Consider the following 18,259-nt stretch of genomic DNA (forward strand, 5'->3'; position numbering starts at 1 on the left):
ATATCACATAAATTCTTACCGTATCGCATCTTAGCGAATCCGTATCATATCACAACATATCGCATTGTATCACATCTTATCTTATGTATCACATCGTATCGTATATCATATCATATATCGTATCATATTGCATCATATTGTGTATCGTGTATCACATGATATCGCATTGTATCGTATCGTATATCATATATTGTATTTTATATCGTATTGTATATCCTATATTGTATAGTATATCATACAGCATCGTATCACATTGTTTCATATTATATTGTATTGTATCTTATCGCAACATATTTTATTATGTCGTTTGTATCAAATGATAACCATTGTGTCGTGTCATATAGTATCGTATCATAGTATTGTATCGTATCATATAGTATCGTATCATAGAATTGTATCGTAACATATCGTGTCATATAGTATCGTATCATAGTATTGTATCGTATCAAATAGTATCGTATCATAGTATTGTATCGTAACGTATCGTGTCATAGTATTGTATCGTATAGTGACGTATCATATCATATAGTATCGTATCATAGTATTGTATCGTATTGTATTGTATCATATCATATAGTATCGTATCATAGTATTGTATCGTATCCATATCACAACCTCCACGTGTGTGATTTTAACATTAACAATGAAAACTTGTAAATGTTTGAAATAACCTTGATGTGAATGACACCATAGGATTAAATTCTAGTTTAATTTAAAAGTTACCACCGGACACAGGACAGGACAGAATAATGATATTTATTCATTGATTCATTTATCACATTAATGATAAAAATCTGCTTCCATTTTGTCGTCCATTAATCCTCTCGTCGTTCTGTCCTTGTTATTTCTCAGTCCCTTCAATCTCTTTAACTGTTTGACTTATAACGTCATTTAATTCCATACTTTTTTCTTCTTTTTTTTTTAAATGAGCATAATCCTGCTGTGAGACAGTGATGCACCACTTCATCTCAGCTCCTGACTCCAGGTGCACAGATGAATCCCGATCAGCTCCAGAGAAGCCGATTGGCTCTCGGCGGTGTCTCGCTGCCTCTCGTGGATCATTTACATTCTCGCCACCGACTCGTCCCATAATCACCACTTCATTCTAAGCATTTTTTTCTTTTTTTCCCACACTTTGATTTACAGGAGGTAAAGGATTCTTCGCTCTCTCTCTCTCTCTCTGTGTAGGGTTTCTCACATTTCCTCTCTGTGGCACAACATCAATCCTGATCCACATTAGCTCTGACTGTCTGCCATCATCACTCTGGCCTCCGCTGGGATTTGTGCACCGAGCTCACTGCGATAAATGAGTCCGTGTTGACTCTCGTTTAATGGTGGAATCTCCCTCCAAGTCAGATTCTCTCTGTTAGGTTTAATCAAAGTGCAATTCGACTGCGGGGTTCTCTGAGAGAAACGTGCCACACAAGTGGATTCAATGTTTCTTATATTTAGCTAAAGGTCGATATAAAGTAGAATTTTAAACCCCTTTATAATCCTGATGGTTCAGTGATCGTCCCATAGCCTGCACCAAAGCAATACAATTTTCACGGTGTGTATGGGTGCTGGAAATCCTTGAAAATGCTCAACATTCATCATTGCATATAAGATGGAAGAATACATAAATAAATAAATAAATACTAAAAAGTGGGCCTGGACCTCGCTTTAAAGCAAAATTCCGTCTCTTTTTATGTTTAATTAATATTCATTTAGTACGAGGGGCTAGAGTTGCATTCAAAAAAAAAGTGCTTGATTTTGACCTTGGAAAGTTTTTTTTGAACAATGGCTCCCAAAGACTGGGTTGAGACCCATAAATGGGTTGCGGGAGGGTTTTTTTGGGGTCCCCAAACTAATTTTGCAGAGCTGTTCCAAACCCTTTTTCAGTAAAAATGTACGTGTACAAATTTTAAATATTTAACCACACAATTCTTAGAGAAGTATTAATTTTCCAGTCAAAATGAGCTGTAATTATTAAAAGTAGTCTCTACATGATGTATTTATTTCCATAAAAAGAGCTTAATGGCTGGACAGTTTGCTTATTTGATAAATAAATACCAAAAACTGGACCTGGACCGTACTTGTGTGACTATTATAAAACACAATTTTGGTTGTTTATAGCAAAATTACATCTATTTTAAAGTGGTAGAAAGAGTGAAATCATCATTTAGATCATCATATTGATTTACCGCAGCTGCAAGGCTTTTTCCTACCCTTTTAGTAAAGATGTATATGTGTATATGTTTTAAACAACATGCATAAAATGAAGTTTAAATTAATTTACCAAACATCTCTTTGAAAATGATTAATGTACCCATTCAAAATGACATCAGGTTTTATAGATATGGCTGTAAATTAGTCTTTAAAAAGAGGATCCTGGTATATAAAGCTGCAGATGTTATAAACAATAGTAATGATGTAAAAGTGTATTTGTATGTTTTGTATAAATAAAATGACACCTAAATTTAAGTTCCTACCAAATCCATTATCTGATCCGACATACACACTTTTGTGGTGGACATCAGCAATGGGTAGAAAGTAATCAACAAAGTTGCTTACATCACGTTATCAAACCAGATCTTTCCTCAGCTGGGGCTTCATGGAGGGATTTCCATGAATGCATGTTGTATAACTGAACCAGCTGCTTTTCCATTCAGAGTGTGTATCTGTATACTTCTTTGAGTATGAGCGTGTGTGGGAAGCCGAAATGGTCACCATAACAACACGTGGCCCTCTAAGATGTCATCGAATGAAAGTTATCTTCCTTTGAAAACGAAGTAGAAGGTACTTTTCGAGAGGCTGAGGACGCCCACGCCACAAAAAAAAAACTAAACCTTCATGCGTTCTTTGAGAATATGAGTGAATTAAGTATATTAAACACATCTTGCGCAAGAAAACTGTGTCTTTGAGATGTTACCTATGTGTCAGCAGTGCTGTGATTACGTTAAAGGTCAAGGGTTGACCCATGCATATGTTTATTTGATGTGTATTAATGCTTTAAAATAAAAGAATTTGCTGTTTTTTCATAGCTTTAGAATAAGACTTCTTATGTACTTTAGACGAGAGCCTTACTCAACAGCCGCTGCCATGTTGCACTGCCATATTTCTCCAGCAGAGTGTGTGCGTTTCATGTTTTGAAACAGACGCTTTACGGCGCAAAACAAATAAGAACAACTCGGTTCACATTTTTCCGGTGTGAAAACTGAAAAAGAAGAACAACAAATCGGTGGAAAGAGTGTGTTCACGTCCTTTTTGGTACGTTTGAAAGGAAGCAGCTGTTAGCTTAGCTGAGCGTAGACAAGGCATGGTGTAGATCTCGGGCTAAATAACTGTCTTTTAGACGTTTCCTTTGTGTCGGCAGTGCTGCGATTACTTTAAAGGTTCAGGTTGTTATATTTTGGAAGATTTAAGACTTTTTACGTACTTCGTGTTTATGTCCTTTTTGGTACGTTAAAAGGAAGCAGCTGTTAGCTTAGCTGAGCTTAGCTAAGGCTGGTAATCAGGGGTTAGGAGCTAGCGTGGCATAGCGTCGATTCGTCACCCATCACAATCGGAGCCTCACGATTCTGGATTTAAACGCCACCATTTTGAGGTTTTGCAACTGGACGACATCTATTGGACGATAATCACACTGGTGTCCACTCATATGTGTCCCAATGTGCATCGTTATTTATTGTCTTCTAAATTTACAAAAATGTACATCCACACTGGACCATTTGGACTATAAATCAGAAGTAGGAGCTCATTTTCCCTTTGAAACTGACCATCTGAGCTCCCCCTAGGGGCTATTCAATATATCCTTACTTCAACTAGTCCAATAAGAAGGATACATCCACTTTTTTTGGGATATGTTCCATGGTCTCACAACAAATTCCTTAAAGGTCCAGTGGGTGAGAAATAGTGATATCTAGTGGTGATCGCCCCCTTCTTTTCCCAAGTGCGTCAGGGAACTACTGTGACCTTTGCTTACCATACCTTTAATCAATTAATGCCATGAATAGTACTTGAAAGTAAAGGTGGATTTTCACGCTTAAGTGGAGGAAACTGTGGATTTGTTTACCTCGACCCTTCACCATCAGCACAATGAAGAGCAGATGTTCTGTGAGAAGCACACGGTGCTGACACTCATGATCACTCAGCAAACACTCTTTAGTTTCCTTCTGAGTGTCATGGAGAGGTGAGGTATGTATTCTCCCAATGACCCTGGACCAAACATTCGACTGTGACTAGTGTCAAAGCCTCGGCTACACGCGCTCAGGACGTTATTAAGTCTTACGTACTTGTTGTTATATTGTGTACTCCCTTTGTTTAGTAACCTTTACACAGAAGATGTTTCATTCCTGTGTCAAGAGGGAGCACAGACACATGAGCAGTGTTCAAGGACCTGCGATGTCAGGTGAGGCAGGAAAATTGTAAAATATGATACCACTTTTCCACGACACAGTTCCAGCACGACTACCCTAGCCAGGTTCATAGCAAGCTGAGCGGATACTAAAATGTGACGTCATCAGACTGCCGGCCACTGATTGGTCAGAGAATGTCGTCACTGAAAGAGTCATGAGCGCGACAAAACCGAACAATGCCGAACTGTAGATCGCGAAATTTGTGTCGTCTGACTGATCCCGGTGTAGAAGGTAGACATTTAGTCAAGACCGCCTAAACCTAGACCAAGACAAAACCAGGACCAGAGGGTACTGAAACCAAGACAAGACAAGACCAAGACCAAGACAGACCAAGTCAAGAACAAGACCAAGTCAAGACAAGACTGATGTCTCTTCCTGTGACGGCACTAGACTTGTAGTCAAGACCGCCTAACCCGAGACCAAGACAATACTAAGACCAGAGGGTATCAAAACCGAGACCAAGACCGGTCTCGAGACAGACAACTCTAGTAGAAGATGCTTTCTAAAGAGGTTCTCTGTTTGCACTGAAACCAGGGGCTGAACTTTCTTTCTGAGGCTGAACGAGGGAGGTGTTCCTGGCACGTCCAACCTGGGAGGAGACCTAGGGCCTAGACCAAGGACTAGGTGGACAGATTACAGGTACTCCTCACTGGGAGAACTTTGGGGATCCCGAAGTCAGAGGGAAAGGGAAGTCTAAGAACCCGTGTGAGAGCTGCTACCCCCAGGACCCGAATATCAGATAAATGATTAACGATGGATGGATAGGTGACAACCAATGCACCAATACCCCCAGACAATCCATAACCAAAGAGGCTGATCTGATCAGGGTTGGTTCCTTCCACCGTGGACGTCCTTCAGGCAATAATTTGACGACAGCTCCGAGTAAATACAATGGGAACTTGTTCTCAGTAAAGTTGTTGTGGGTGTTCACTCGCTCAGTTTTTCTGTGTCTTTCTTTGACTCCTCACAATGACGGATGTCAGCACAGCTCAGGAACACGGAGCAGGTCCATCTGTCCGCGAGGTCACTGCAAGGTCACCGAGAGGTCACTGCGAGGTCACTGCCCCCCCCCCCCACAGGAGCTGACACGGTCGCCTCAGTCGTCCACCTCTACTGCTGTGTGAGTGTCTCTGTGCATCCTGAGTGCCAACACCAACGTGCCATCTTTTATTCATTTCATTCACTTTCACTTCCACTCTAAAAATACCAGAGATTCATCCTCACCCTCACAGAACCTTCAAGGAAACTTTTACAGAATTCATCATTTTTTTTCTGGTGGGTTTTTATTTTTTTCATTTTCTTTTATCTTATATAATTTACAAATTTTAGATTATACTACTTCTTTTATCTTATATAATTTACATACTTTAGATTATACTACTTTTTTTATCTTATATACTTATATATAACTGCTTTTTGTGTCATATACTATACTGTACATATACGCAACAAATTAATTATTTAATTTTTTTTAATTGGAAAAACCTGGTTCAATTTATGTTTTGTTTTTTTAACTTTTGTTTTTTTAACTAAACTATGACTTATTAATTTTTGTATTGATTTATTCTGTATAATTTGGTCTGTTTAACCCACGTGTAAATTGACCTTTGTTTCGCTGAAATCTGACCTTTGCCTCGGGATTATTTCCACTTGACACTGACATGAGTCACTGGAACATATTGGTTTTTTTTTTTAATTATCTGTTATCATGTAAATTTATTTTAATCATCGTCCTCTGTCGGCTGTCGTTCGTTCTGGTAAAAGTTTTTTAAAAATACATTACAGGGATTATTTTAATGCAGAAGAGAGAGAGAGAGAGAGAGAGAGAGAGGTTTAATGACACAAACTGTCAGAGTGCATAATGAATTCAGGTGAGAGCTTTTCAACACAGCTCTATTTATCTTTTCACTAATGTGTTGAGTACAAAAAACCCCACCAAAAACCTGCGAATGAACAACTTGAATACATTTGGGACCTAAATCATGCAGGAGCGAACTTGGTTTTACATAATGGAAGACATTTTTGAAAGTAAACAGCCGCTTTTTCAGCAGCGACACACACACACACACACACAGAGCTGCACTAACCCTGGATTAATAAAGATAAAACATCTCCTCCTACACTTTTTCCGTTCACAACAGGTTTCTGGACTCAAACCTCATCCGTTTTTCTCTCTGATCAGCGGCAAAACAATTAAGTGTGTTTTTGTACGTATATATACTTTAAGCTATGTGCACAATGGCTGTGTCTACGTTCTCCCCGTTTATACTACACCAACCGTGTGGCCTTTTTCAGCTTCTTAAATCTTAATATTCTCTGGTTTCTTTTGCTCCACATAAACATAAGAAATCTTTCAGGCATCTTGAGAACGTCATCATTTCCAGCTTTGACAAACACTGATTGACCAAAACAACGGCTCCATTCATCTGGAAAATAGTATAATTTGTGTTGTTTGCTGTCTTTGACTCGCAGCAATGTTAATAATATAAATCCAGTCCGGTTTTTTGTCTGCAATCATGCACAAAAAAAAGGGATTGGATTTTTTGTCCTCATAGTTTATGAAGCTGAGCTCTGGACAAACATTTACACCAAAACCAATTTCCATCCAAACAAACGGTGTTTTTGCCATCATTTCACTTCCACTTTAATGAGGAAATGTTATATTTATGCACAGCTATTTGGATATTTGGGGGATAAAGGAAATAAAACAACATGTTGAACAGCTGAGTGATAACAGCTGAGATTATTACAGCTCTGCCGTTTTCTAATGGAAGGAAATCTGCGGCTTTGTTACTTCATGAGCCAAATTTCACTGAAATTCAGCCAATCAATTAAAAACAATCTGCATTATTATTCATTTCAATAACACTAATGAAGTCAAACTTTGTCCCAGAGACAAGATTTTGGTCAAACTGAAGACACATGGTCTTTTTTTCAATTTTTTTAATATAAAGTATCACTTTTAAATAATCAAGTGTAAAGCTCCTATTTCTGTTCTTTTTTGGGGACCAACAAATCCTAAAAGTCTACATCTGACATTTAAGTCTTTTTTTTAAGTGATCTACAGTCCAGTGGTGTTCACTTTTGATTCTCGTGTCGGATGTCGCGCTTGTGACTCTTCCAGTGACGACACTCTATCGGCGTCACATTTTTACTATTGCCTCAGCTCGCTTGGAACCTTGCCAAATAATGCACCAATTTTCATTATTTTGTCAATACATTTAGACATAGTTGAGTTTCACTTAAAAATTCTGCTACATCGATTTATTGAAGAGGAACTTTGCAAGTCTGACCGCTTTTCAGAGTACATATCCATCCATCATCTACCTCTTTGTCCTCCGTGTGCGTTTGTTTTCCACCTTCTGATTCTCAGGACTACGGAACTTTCATACTCATCCACCTCTTCACAGAGCGAGTGGGCGACTCTCTGAAGCTCTAATGAGCTGTTTACACGTGTAAAATGACTCAAGAGAGACGATGAAGTGCAGCTGTTTTATTCCGATGCTGTCACCTCATCAGGCCTTCGCTGCTCTTCTGATCCATTAACTGAAGACTAATGAGACTCAGGTGTCTCACTCGGGCTTAAATTGAGACCCTTGTTTACTCCGCTTAAAATCTAACCCTGGAGTTTTTGCAACTGTAAGTGTGCTTCATTTTGGTTTGGTGTGAACGCAGTTACTCAGTAAAGTAAAAGTTACTCAGTTACTTTTTAACAGGGTTGGGGTTCTGTCTTGTGTCGTGCAAAAAGGACAAGGGGTCACAAATCTCACATTGTTTTTAATTAAAGGCAAACAAAATAGAATACAGTATGTAATCAGCCACAATGGTCAAAGGTCACAAATTCTTTAATTTAATTAAACCTGTCTTCATCGTTCACCTGTCTTCATCATTCATTCACTAATCATAATTTCGACTTTATCATTTACTTTGAGGATATTTTATTATCAAGGCTAAGTTTTATCTTTTTCATTGTTTTTTTTTTGCTTCCATACAAACACGACCTGTATTACTTTCAGGTTTCTTCAGTTCTTTTATTCAACAAACATGGAGGTCATGTCATTTTTTCTTTTTCTTTCTTTCAGTCGTTCAGTGAATGTTTTTGTTGCTCGACACGTTGCGTACAAATGGCAGATTTCTGCTAATGGAGTCGCTGTGTTTTTCCTTCACAGATGGCAAAACAATCAGGAGGTCTCTCCTCACGCACTCTGCAGTTTGTGTGTCCAATTTTCCACTTTGATGGCGATCGATTGATTGACTGAAATAAAAAGAAGAGAAAAAAAAGAGTCTGAATACAAATGTGAGTCAGAGCAGCCTTCGCCTTCATGAGGCCGTCGCCTTTGGAAAAACACTTTTCTAAGTCAATTAAGTCAAGGTGAGAAACACAGAAAGACACAAAGATGCCTTACGTCAATGTATTTGTTTTGAGCCAAATCCCTGCAATTCAAAGCAGAGCATGAATACATGAATACATGAATACATGAGTCGAGTTTGGTCACAGTAGTTGACGCAGTTTCTTCAAGTTCTTTTAGGGGAAAAATAGAATAAAACAGTGTGAATTTAAAACTATTTAATAGCATCACGACACCAAATTATGACAATTTCAGGACATAAATAATCTGTTTATTTAAATCCAGGTTCTCACTGAGAGTCTACTGTAAACTAGATCACAATATCGCAGTAATGATATATTTGTGGCAATATTTCAGGGAGTCTTTCAAATAAAAGTGTTATTTTGTAACATACAAAATGTAAATGTAAATAAAAGATATAAAACAATTTTAACTTGATATTAGATTATCCTTAGCATTCCCAACAATCCAGTTATGTTTGCTGTTCTTTCTGGACACAAATGAGGCAAAAGTCAGTGAATAAATATCAGTCAAAACTTGTAAATATAACACAACACTCTTCACTTTTTGTTTTTTGTGCATTTTGATTGAAACAATCCTCTAAAAGACAAAGAAACCACACACTTTTACTGTGTCTTCTCCCTCATTTTTGGTTGATTCAATATTTGTTTATTTAACCCTGACTATGTACGTACATATTTTTAAATTAAAAACAATACAAATATTCTACTCATTTTTACAGTAAAAACAACACAACTATGAGCGGAAAACAAATCCTACTTATTTTCAGTAAAAAGAGAAGTCATGTAGCTCTTTGTTGTCCTGAAGGTCCAGCAATCACTAAATCTGACCTCTGACCTCCAATAACGTGATCATACATGGAAGGAAACACCCGTGTCGTGCTTGGTGTTCCGTAGCGTGGTTCCAGTACATTCATTAAACGTTTAAATCCAAGGTTTTTTCCAGTGGAGTTGAATTTGAGGAAGTTTTTGCTCCAAACGAGGTCAGAAGATTTGTCAGTGTTAACGGAGTTGTTGCCGTAGTTACGACGACGCATGGAGACGTCCCGTGCTTTGCTTCACGCACCATGGTTTTCTTGTCAACAACGTCGTTGACAAAAGTCACGATTTCAGAGACGCTGTGTCGCCCAAATCGATCATTTCAATCGACCAATGAGGAGACAGAGTTGTGATATCGCCATATAAACGATTACAGAGACGAGAGAGAGAGAGAACTTTGCTGATTCCTTTAGGGTTGTTGGATCCAGGATCAGTGCCAGGTCTTCTATCAGGTCTGGAGCAGACCTGAGGTCAGTTCTGCTCCGGCAGCCGACCACAGACCTGTAAATAAAGCCTGATGCCAGCTTCTCTGCTCAGCCCGGTGGAAAGTACAGAGCCACAGGCGTCGCCAGTGAATGTGAGCTGGCTGCTAATGTGACAGCGTATTATTTTATAGCCGTGCGTGATGAAAGCAAGTGTGAACTTCCTGTGAATAAAAATGTCAGCTCTCACTTGGAAATGATATCTTAAGAATATGTTCACATCTTTGTTTCACTGTGAGACAGATCTTTCCAACAAGAAACTGAATTTTTGTAAAACCACTCACTCTCCCACACCAAACCCCATAGAGAAAATCACAGGAGTTGTTGATCCACTGCTGCCTCCATCAGTGAGTTCACATGTGCTTTTTAATTCAGCATTTAAAATCCTTTGTTCGGCTTTACTTCAGTGACACAAACTGACCACACGAGGCAGCAGTAGACCAGCAGCTCCTGTGTCTCTAAAAATGAGGATTTTCTCTATGGGGTTTGGTGTGGGAGAGCGAGCGGTTTACAAACTTCAGTTTCTGAAGATATTGTAGACTTACACAGATGTAGAGTTGATTATGGCTTTGCCTGGTAAATGTCAAAATCATAATAATTATGACAGTCGACGTGTCATTGTATTTAGAAATATAATGTCATGCTAATTATGCTAATTGTGTTTTTAACCTTCATGCTTTTGAATGTTTGAAAAACAGCATTTGACAAAAAGGAAAGGGTTTGACAAAACTTTAGTTTAACTGAGAATTTGAGTGGAAAACAAACATTCTACATGTTTTTACAGTAAAAACAATAAAAATATGAGGAGAAAACAAAAACTTTACATATTTTTACAGTAAAAATAATAAAAATATGAGCGGAAAACAAACATTCTCTGTCTTTTTGCAGTAAGAATAACAGAAATATGAAGAGCAAATTACTCGTCCGTGGTTAAAAGTACTCTGCCTTTGCCTGGATGATTGTAGAGGGAAGGCAACATGTTGTATCTGATGTGAGTTTGTCAATTAAAGCAGGTTCAGTGCACATAGAAGCTTAAATCTGCTGCTGCTGCTGCTCTTCAAGATTAGCAACATCTGAGCGGTCGCATCAAAGAAGTGCTTTATGAGCCTATGTTGGTCATAAATTACCAAGAGCAAAACATTTTTTGCCAAAATTCCTCCAAAGAATTGGCAAATAAAAACGTGTGTCTGAGCTCAGTCTCTCACTTTTCTGCAAACCATAAGAAACACATGTCACCGTATTCCCCCACAAAATGAAAAAGTATAGAGATTTGGTAGGAAAATAGCTGCTTTCTTTAAACTATCGTGTATGAACAGCGTCACTGAAGGAGTCACAAACGGCAAACGTGGTGCAAATTATTTGAAAGTCACTGCAAAGACACTCCTGTTCTGCTCTCATTCTGTTTTGAACCTTCATGCTTTTGAACATTTGAAAAACAGCAAGGAGGAAAGTGTTTGACTCTAATTTTATTGAGAAACAACCGTTATAAAATATGGCCAAAATATATCGTCCAGTACTCCAGGATTATATGCTGCCAGAAAAACCACACATATGCACAAGTGAACAATTATGAACCAGAACTGTTTCTGGGGATTTTAGCTGAAATGAGTTTGACGATAACGACGATTTCCTGGATATAAATATGGTTTTGTTCTCTTTTATCCTGGAGGGTTTGATTCTTTGCCTGCACGGTTGAGACCGTGTCCGCTGTTTGAGTTCACGCTGCGATACAAAGCTGACCACAGCTGAGCATGCGACGCTGCAAGTTAAAGTCAAACCTCCTCGGTAAGAGTTTAATAATAATGAAAAGACAAGGAGACTCAGGGATTCCGATTCATGTAGAATACGTCTGTCGGGAGCTCAGCTGTGTGACAAACGGCCAAGGACTCTTCACACTCAGACGACAGGGACCGGAGCAGAGCTGTGAAAGCAGCTCTGAAGCCATTTAATCACACGGCAGTCAATGACATCAGCAGACACGTGTCTCCTCTAGTGTCCTTGTGTAAAAAGGTGAGGAAAACATCGCCCCCGCCAACAACATCAGACGTTCTAACGCTGGTCTGATCATTTACATCTTCTATTACAGAGGCGACAATCAGGCACATGTGCCACTTATGTTCCTGATGTAGAACCTCAGGATCATAAGAGACGCTCACGTCCACTTATGAGGAAATGGAAGTGGACGAAGGAAATTACAGTGTTGAGACATCAATTCCCACATGCAATTACGCTGCTGTTGGTTCTATCTCACTTAGAGGCTGTCAGTGAGTCCCAAAGACTGGGTCAGGGCCCACAGACTTTTTTTTGGGGTCCCAAAAAATGTCTATGTTTAAAGCCCACATAGACCGGAAGCTCCAATTAACGCTGTGTTTGTGTGTGTATCTGCGTCATTACCTCGTTTATGAAACCCTAAAGTTTCAGAACAAACAGTTCAGCCACTGCTGAGAAAATAGTGTTGTATTGTTTTCCTGGGCTCTGCGAAGCGGATCGGCACTTCCGTAGTTTGATGTCGTCATCAGAAATCCTCACCACTCCTCTCACCACCGTAGCGCCTCCCGGTGCGGGCACTAGTCCGGGCACATCCGGTTGCGTACATTCAACCGCAGAAGAAGAAGAACTACTCTCGTTGTAGCTGCTGGGATGCAGAGCATCCACCGTGCCAGAGGGGGAGCTGTGTATCTGAGAGCTGGCCTATCTATTACGTCACTTCCAGGTACCTGGCCAATCACAGTACAGTAGGAAAGCTCTCGTTGGCTGGCCAATCACAACACAGTCCACGTTCTGGGGGTGTGGTTTTGGTCTGAAACAGCACAGCTGACGAGAGCGTCAGTGAGGAGATATTTTGATCGGCTCGTTTGCAGCGATTAGGAGGTTTTTAATCATGAAAACAAGTTAATATATGTAAGTAGACCTCCATAACTAACATATATGTGTGATACAAGCATTCTATGTCACCTTTAAATCATGCTGGTCCATTCTGGTCCATGCTGGTCTATGCTGGTCTATACTGTTCTATATTGGTCTATGCTGGTCTATACTGTTCTATATTGGTATATGCTGGTCTATACTGTTCTATACTGGTCTATACTGGTCTATACTGTTCTATACTGGTCTATGCTGGTCTATACTGTTCTATACTGGTCTATGCTGGTCTATACTGGTCTATGCTGGTCTATACTGGTCTACACTGGTCTACGCTTACGCTGGTCCACCAGCATCATTATGCTGGTCCATACCGGTCTATGCTGGTCCATCAGCATCATTATGCTGGTCCATACCGGTCTATGCTGGTCTATACCGGTCTATACTGGTTTATGCTAATCGATACTGGTCTATGCTGGTCTATACTGGTCTATACTGGTTTATGCTAGTCGATACTGGTCTATGCTGGTTTTTCCAGCAGGGTTTTAAGGTTTTACTCTGTTTTCAGAGTGATTTGTATTCTTAGAGTCTCACATCATTGACATTTCTTTTCAAAAAATAACCAGAGAGAAGAAACAGAGAGAGGCTTGAGACTCAACTCTTTTTCAGGCATCAGGAGAATAAAAATGATGAATGGCTGTGTGTTATCATCCTGTAGTGTTTTCCACCTACTGTGATTCACTGGCTCCCATCAGCTTCAAATTGTCTCCTTTTTATATCGGCAAACTTTGGAATGGATACGTTCCTGCTTGACCACTGAGATTCGCTGATGAAGATGTTATCCCAAAATCTCAATTTGTGATAAAAGGAGATCGATTATTTGCTGTTAGAGCTCCAACACCTGAAACTCTGCTTCCAAAAAAACACGACTTTTGTGATCATGTAAGTTTTAAAATGTTGCGAGCCTCTGTCACGAGTTGTTCAAAGACAGACATGTTTCCTTCATTTTCAACAAATAACTCTCATGGTCGTGGCAAATGTGTTTTCATTCATGACTCTTCCTCGCATTTTAGGCAAAGGGAAAAAGAAAAATCCTCGCAGTTGCACAACATCAGCTTTAACTGCAATCTCCCACTTATTTAAGAACTAATGCCGCGTTCCATCTGTAGTCGGAGCTCAGAATTTACAACTTGAAAACTCGTGGCTTAATTAGGGCCCACAAATCAGAAGTGGCGGAAAAAAATTTATAAATAAGGGTAATACGTAAAAGTGGTGCAAAATGGCTCAGTCATGACCCCCAAAGGTGAAACCCGGAAGGACAAAGCTGATACTGCACCAAATTTCTCAAAACTTGGTGGAAACATGTCATAGCGCAAGGCGAACAAAAAGTCTATCGGGACCATGGCCTCAACTCAACAGGAAGAATTGAATTTGCACGTTTCGTAAAAATGAAGGAAGAAAAACTCGTCTGCGCATGTTAATTGTACCAACATAAAAAAAAAAACACACAAAAGGGCCGTGGCCACGGCAACCATCGGAATTTTGTCGAATTTCGACCATTCACAACTAAACAGGACATGCCCTGTAAATTTGCCGTATATTCTGCTCAGCACTTCGTGGCCAGATAACATCAACACATGAAAACTGAGTCAAGGGCATAGCGCCACTTGCTGGCAACACTTGTTAATTACATTTTTTGTTTTGTGTGTACCATATAGAGCTGGTAATGCTAACAACAGCAATGGCTAACAATGGCTACATTCTGTGTTTCTGACTTCTCGACTGGAACGTGCTAAACTCTGAGGGGACAAACGAGCCAAAGCTACGCAAAAACAATGCGGGGAGATGTTTGTTGCAATCTGCAGTCTCACCATTAGATGTCACTAATTCTTACACACTGGACTCATAAGAGTTTTTCTTGTTTAAGGTTGTTTTTTTTGCGTCTGCAGTTTTTTTTTTACCAACACTGGTATACCAACATTTCCACAGTGCGTACAGCTGCTTTGTAGAACAGCCACTAGGAGGCGCCCTCTGTCTTTCTCTCTCTGAACTGTCCTGTGATTGGAAAAAGTCGATTTTCACTGTGTGAGAGAGTCTTCTAGAAAAGCAATAAAAGTCTATAGTTCTCTCTCAGATCTCTTGATTTACGTTATGATGAAAGGTTATTACGGAATTATTGATGACTAAAGACAAATGTGTGTTGCGTACCCCAGCTTTAGTACACTGACGTCTTCTTACGCCGTCTCCTTTCCTTGCCTGACTTTTTTTTTTTTTAAACCTTATAATCAGTTAAAATGGCAGAGTGACTCTGCACTGATGCTGACACTGTTGCCTCGGTGAACTGTTGTTTTTCTGTGAGATGCATTTTCCTCTTCTCGGCACTCAAATATAACCTGTCGTCCTCTGCCAGATGAAAAACACGTTCCATGCTGTTCCGTAATTTTACGTATCCATATATACTCGTCTGCTGCGCTGCACAGTAAACATGTTGACCTAGGTCATTCAATAAAGGGCATAATTTTGTTTCACGTTTCAGTCTTGACAATCACAGTAATATCTTTTTCTTTCCAACAGGGATTTTTTTAATGAAAAAGAGCATTTGAATGTATCCTCTAATTCAGTGACTTAATAATTCTTATGAAAGAGTTTTGCATCAAAGCCTCCCGCAGATTTAAACATGTAACACAATCTATACCAGCTAAAGTCTTTGTTATCTGAAGAACATGTTTGCCACTTTATTTCATCATTAGACAGTGTTTTCCAACAGGAACCCAACATTTGTAAACCACTTCTTCTCCTGCACCAAAGACCATTGAGGAAATTAGTTATTTTGCCGGCGGGGACACAAGAGCTGCTGGTCTACTGCTGCCTCGTGTGGTCACTTTGTGTCCCTAAAGTAAATCTAAATGAAGGATTTTGAATGCAGACAAAATAACACATTTGAATTTACTGACGAAGGCAGCAGTGGATCCTCCAACTCCTGCTGTGTTGTAAAATAGTTCATTTTCTCTATGGACTTTGGTGTGGGAGAGTGAGCGGTCCACAAATGTTAGTTTCCAGGCAGAACAGATCGTTTAACAGTGAGATAAATCATATTTTAAAGATTATTTAGTCTTAATGTTGTTAAGACTTAAGTTATGATCAGTATTTTTTTTTTCTGTACCTGACTCAACTTCACATCAAAAAAGGTGTTTTTCACCTTTCCATTCGTTATTTTTTGTGCTACTCTTACCTTTTCTGTTCCCAGTGTGAGTTTAACAGCACAAGGCTGCACAATAAAGCTGTTATTGTGCAGAACACAACACATCACGTGGAACACTTTGACTTTGACCCAGGTCAGAGAAGGAAAAGACCAGTAAGAAGCCAAAAGGCTCCAAACCTCTAACATGTCCACTGTGATACTTGTGTATTTCCCCTCACTACGCAGCCACCATTTCCTCTCTCATGCAGTTTTTTTTTAAATTTTGAACCCAGATAATTCACTGCTCTCCACCACGCTGCTCAAACCTCTTTATTTTGCTTCCATTAGTTATTCTGCAGGCTAATGTAAAGCAGTGCTCACATCTGACTCATGCACACTGAAGTCAAAGGAAAATCATTGGCCTTGTTCTGTCCTTTTTATGCTGCTGCTGCTGAACAATTTTAAATAATGAAATCTACTTAGCTCTCGAAACTCTGGAACAAGTACGATTCATTAAATTGACTCAGCGTTTGTGTAATTGAGTTGTTTCTATTGAGCTAATACATCACTGTCGTTCCAGCTCTGAGATGATGTCAAACCTTGATAACCTGCACAAAAATATGTGGACAGTTTCTGTCATATAATATCAGGACGGCCTAGCTTTAGAACCTGAGGACGGCCGAGAAAAGTGGTTATTTTCTTAACATCAGGCGTGTAGGTTGAAAAGATAATTACTGGGACGTGCTGCAGGGCACAGGAGAGCAGTAAATGCGAAGAGCCGAGTCTCATTATAATTATTTTTTTTCATGTGGGACAGCAAAGATCTGACCTTACGCTCAGACAATTTTATGCGCTCTTGTTAGCATAAAAAAGTGGATATTTTGATGTTATAGGCCTCTGAATGGCGCTCGACATGCTCATAACTAGCCGCATTCTAAACTGGAAACGGTGGAACACACCTTATAGTTTGGTTGATTTGTACTTTTTTTAAAAAATCAGGATTGAGTAATTTTTTGTTTGGTTTTGTGTTTTTTTAACGGTGAATGATAATTTGCTCGTCCGATAATATAACATGTTCAAAGTATGTTCAATTGTTACTTAACACTATCTAACGTGATGACGTCGGCACACTCATGTCAAAGTGTAAAGCTGTGTTCTCAACAATGCGAACTTTCACGCAAATTGATAAATGCACTGAGCGTTTTCTATGTCACCAGTGCCAAGTGAGGCGCTGCTTTTCCATCTTAGAATCAAAGACAGAAAAGCCCAGAGAGCATGTGTGCGTCCTGGCTTTCATTTGCTTGACATTCATGCTGATCCTTTTCAGGCTTTTCACAGAAACTTGTTAAATGGGACTCATCTAATATCCACCCCGGGGTCCTTAATAAGCTGCTGAAGTACCTCCTTTATTTGTATCATTCGCCTGAAAAGAGAATCTGTACTTTGATCTGCTGCAAAAAGTACATTTTAATAAAATCCTTTTTATTGTAATGTGAAATCCATCCAGACGTAGCTGGTTTTTAGAAGTAAACTCTGGATAATGCCTGGACAATGATACACTAGGTGGGTTTCCATTACCTTGTTTTTGTTCACGATTTGTGCTTAAAATAAATCCTGCACCGAACTATAGAAAACTCTTGAAATATCGCAACTTTTCTTGCTCGAGGGAGGTGGAAGTTGGCGTGTCTATTAAATTAGTGTTCCTCCTCCTTTACTTAGTGAATGTAGGACACATTTAAGGGACTAGATTAGCTTACCAGTAAGTGAACCTAGCTATAAGATTAACCATCGTTATCTGACGAGCGAAGTTCTGTGGAAATCTTAACAGCAGGACAATCTCTTGCGAATGTTTATGGATACTAATCAATTCATTTTAATATTTACTGGCTCAACAATCCCACAGGAGTAGCCGGATAGTTAGCTAGCTATAATGTTTACTGCCGTTTTTCAGTGAAAATCACTTAGCTAAGGTGTGACATAATTCCCTGTTCCGTCTTAAGACTTGTGAAAATCTCTGGAGAACGTCTATGGATATTATTAATCAAACTTAGCAATTAATATGAAGCGATTCATTTTAATATTCTCTGGTGTTGTTTCAATGCCTAGCAACAAAACAAAATGTCAACACTCATGGTTTATGTGTATTGTC

Source organism: Solea solea, chromosome 1 (genome assembly GCF_958295425.1).
Source record: "Solea solea chromosome 1, fSolSol10.1, whole genome shotgun sequence".
Taxonomy (NCBI): Eukaryota; Metazoa; Chordata; class Actinopteri; order Pleuronectiformes; family Soleidae; genus Solea; species Solea solea.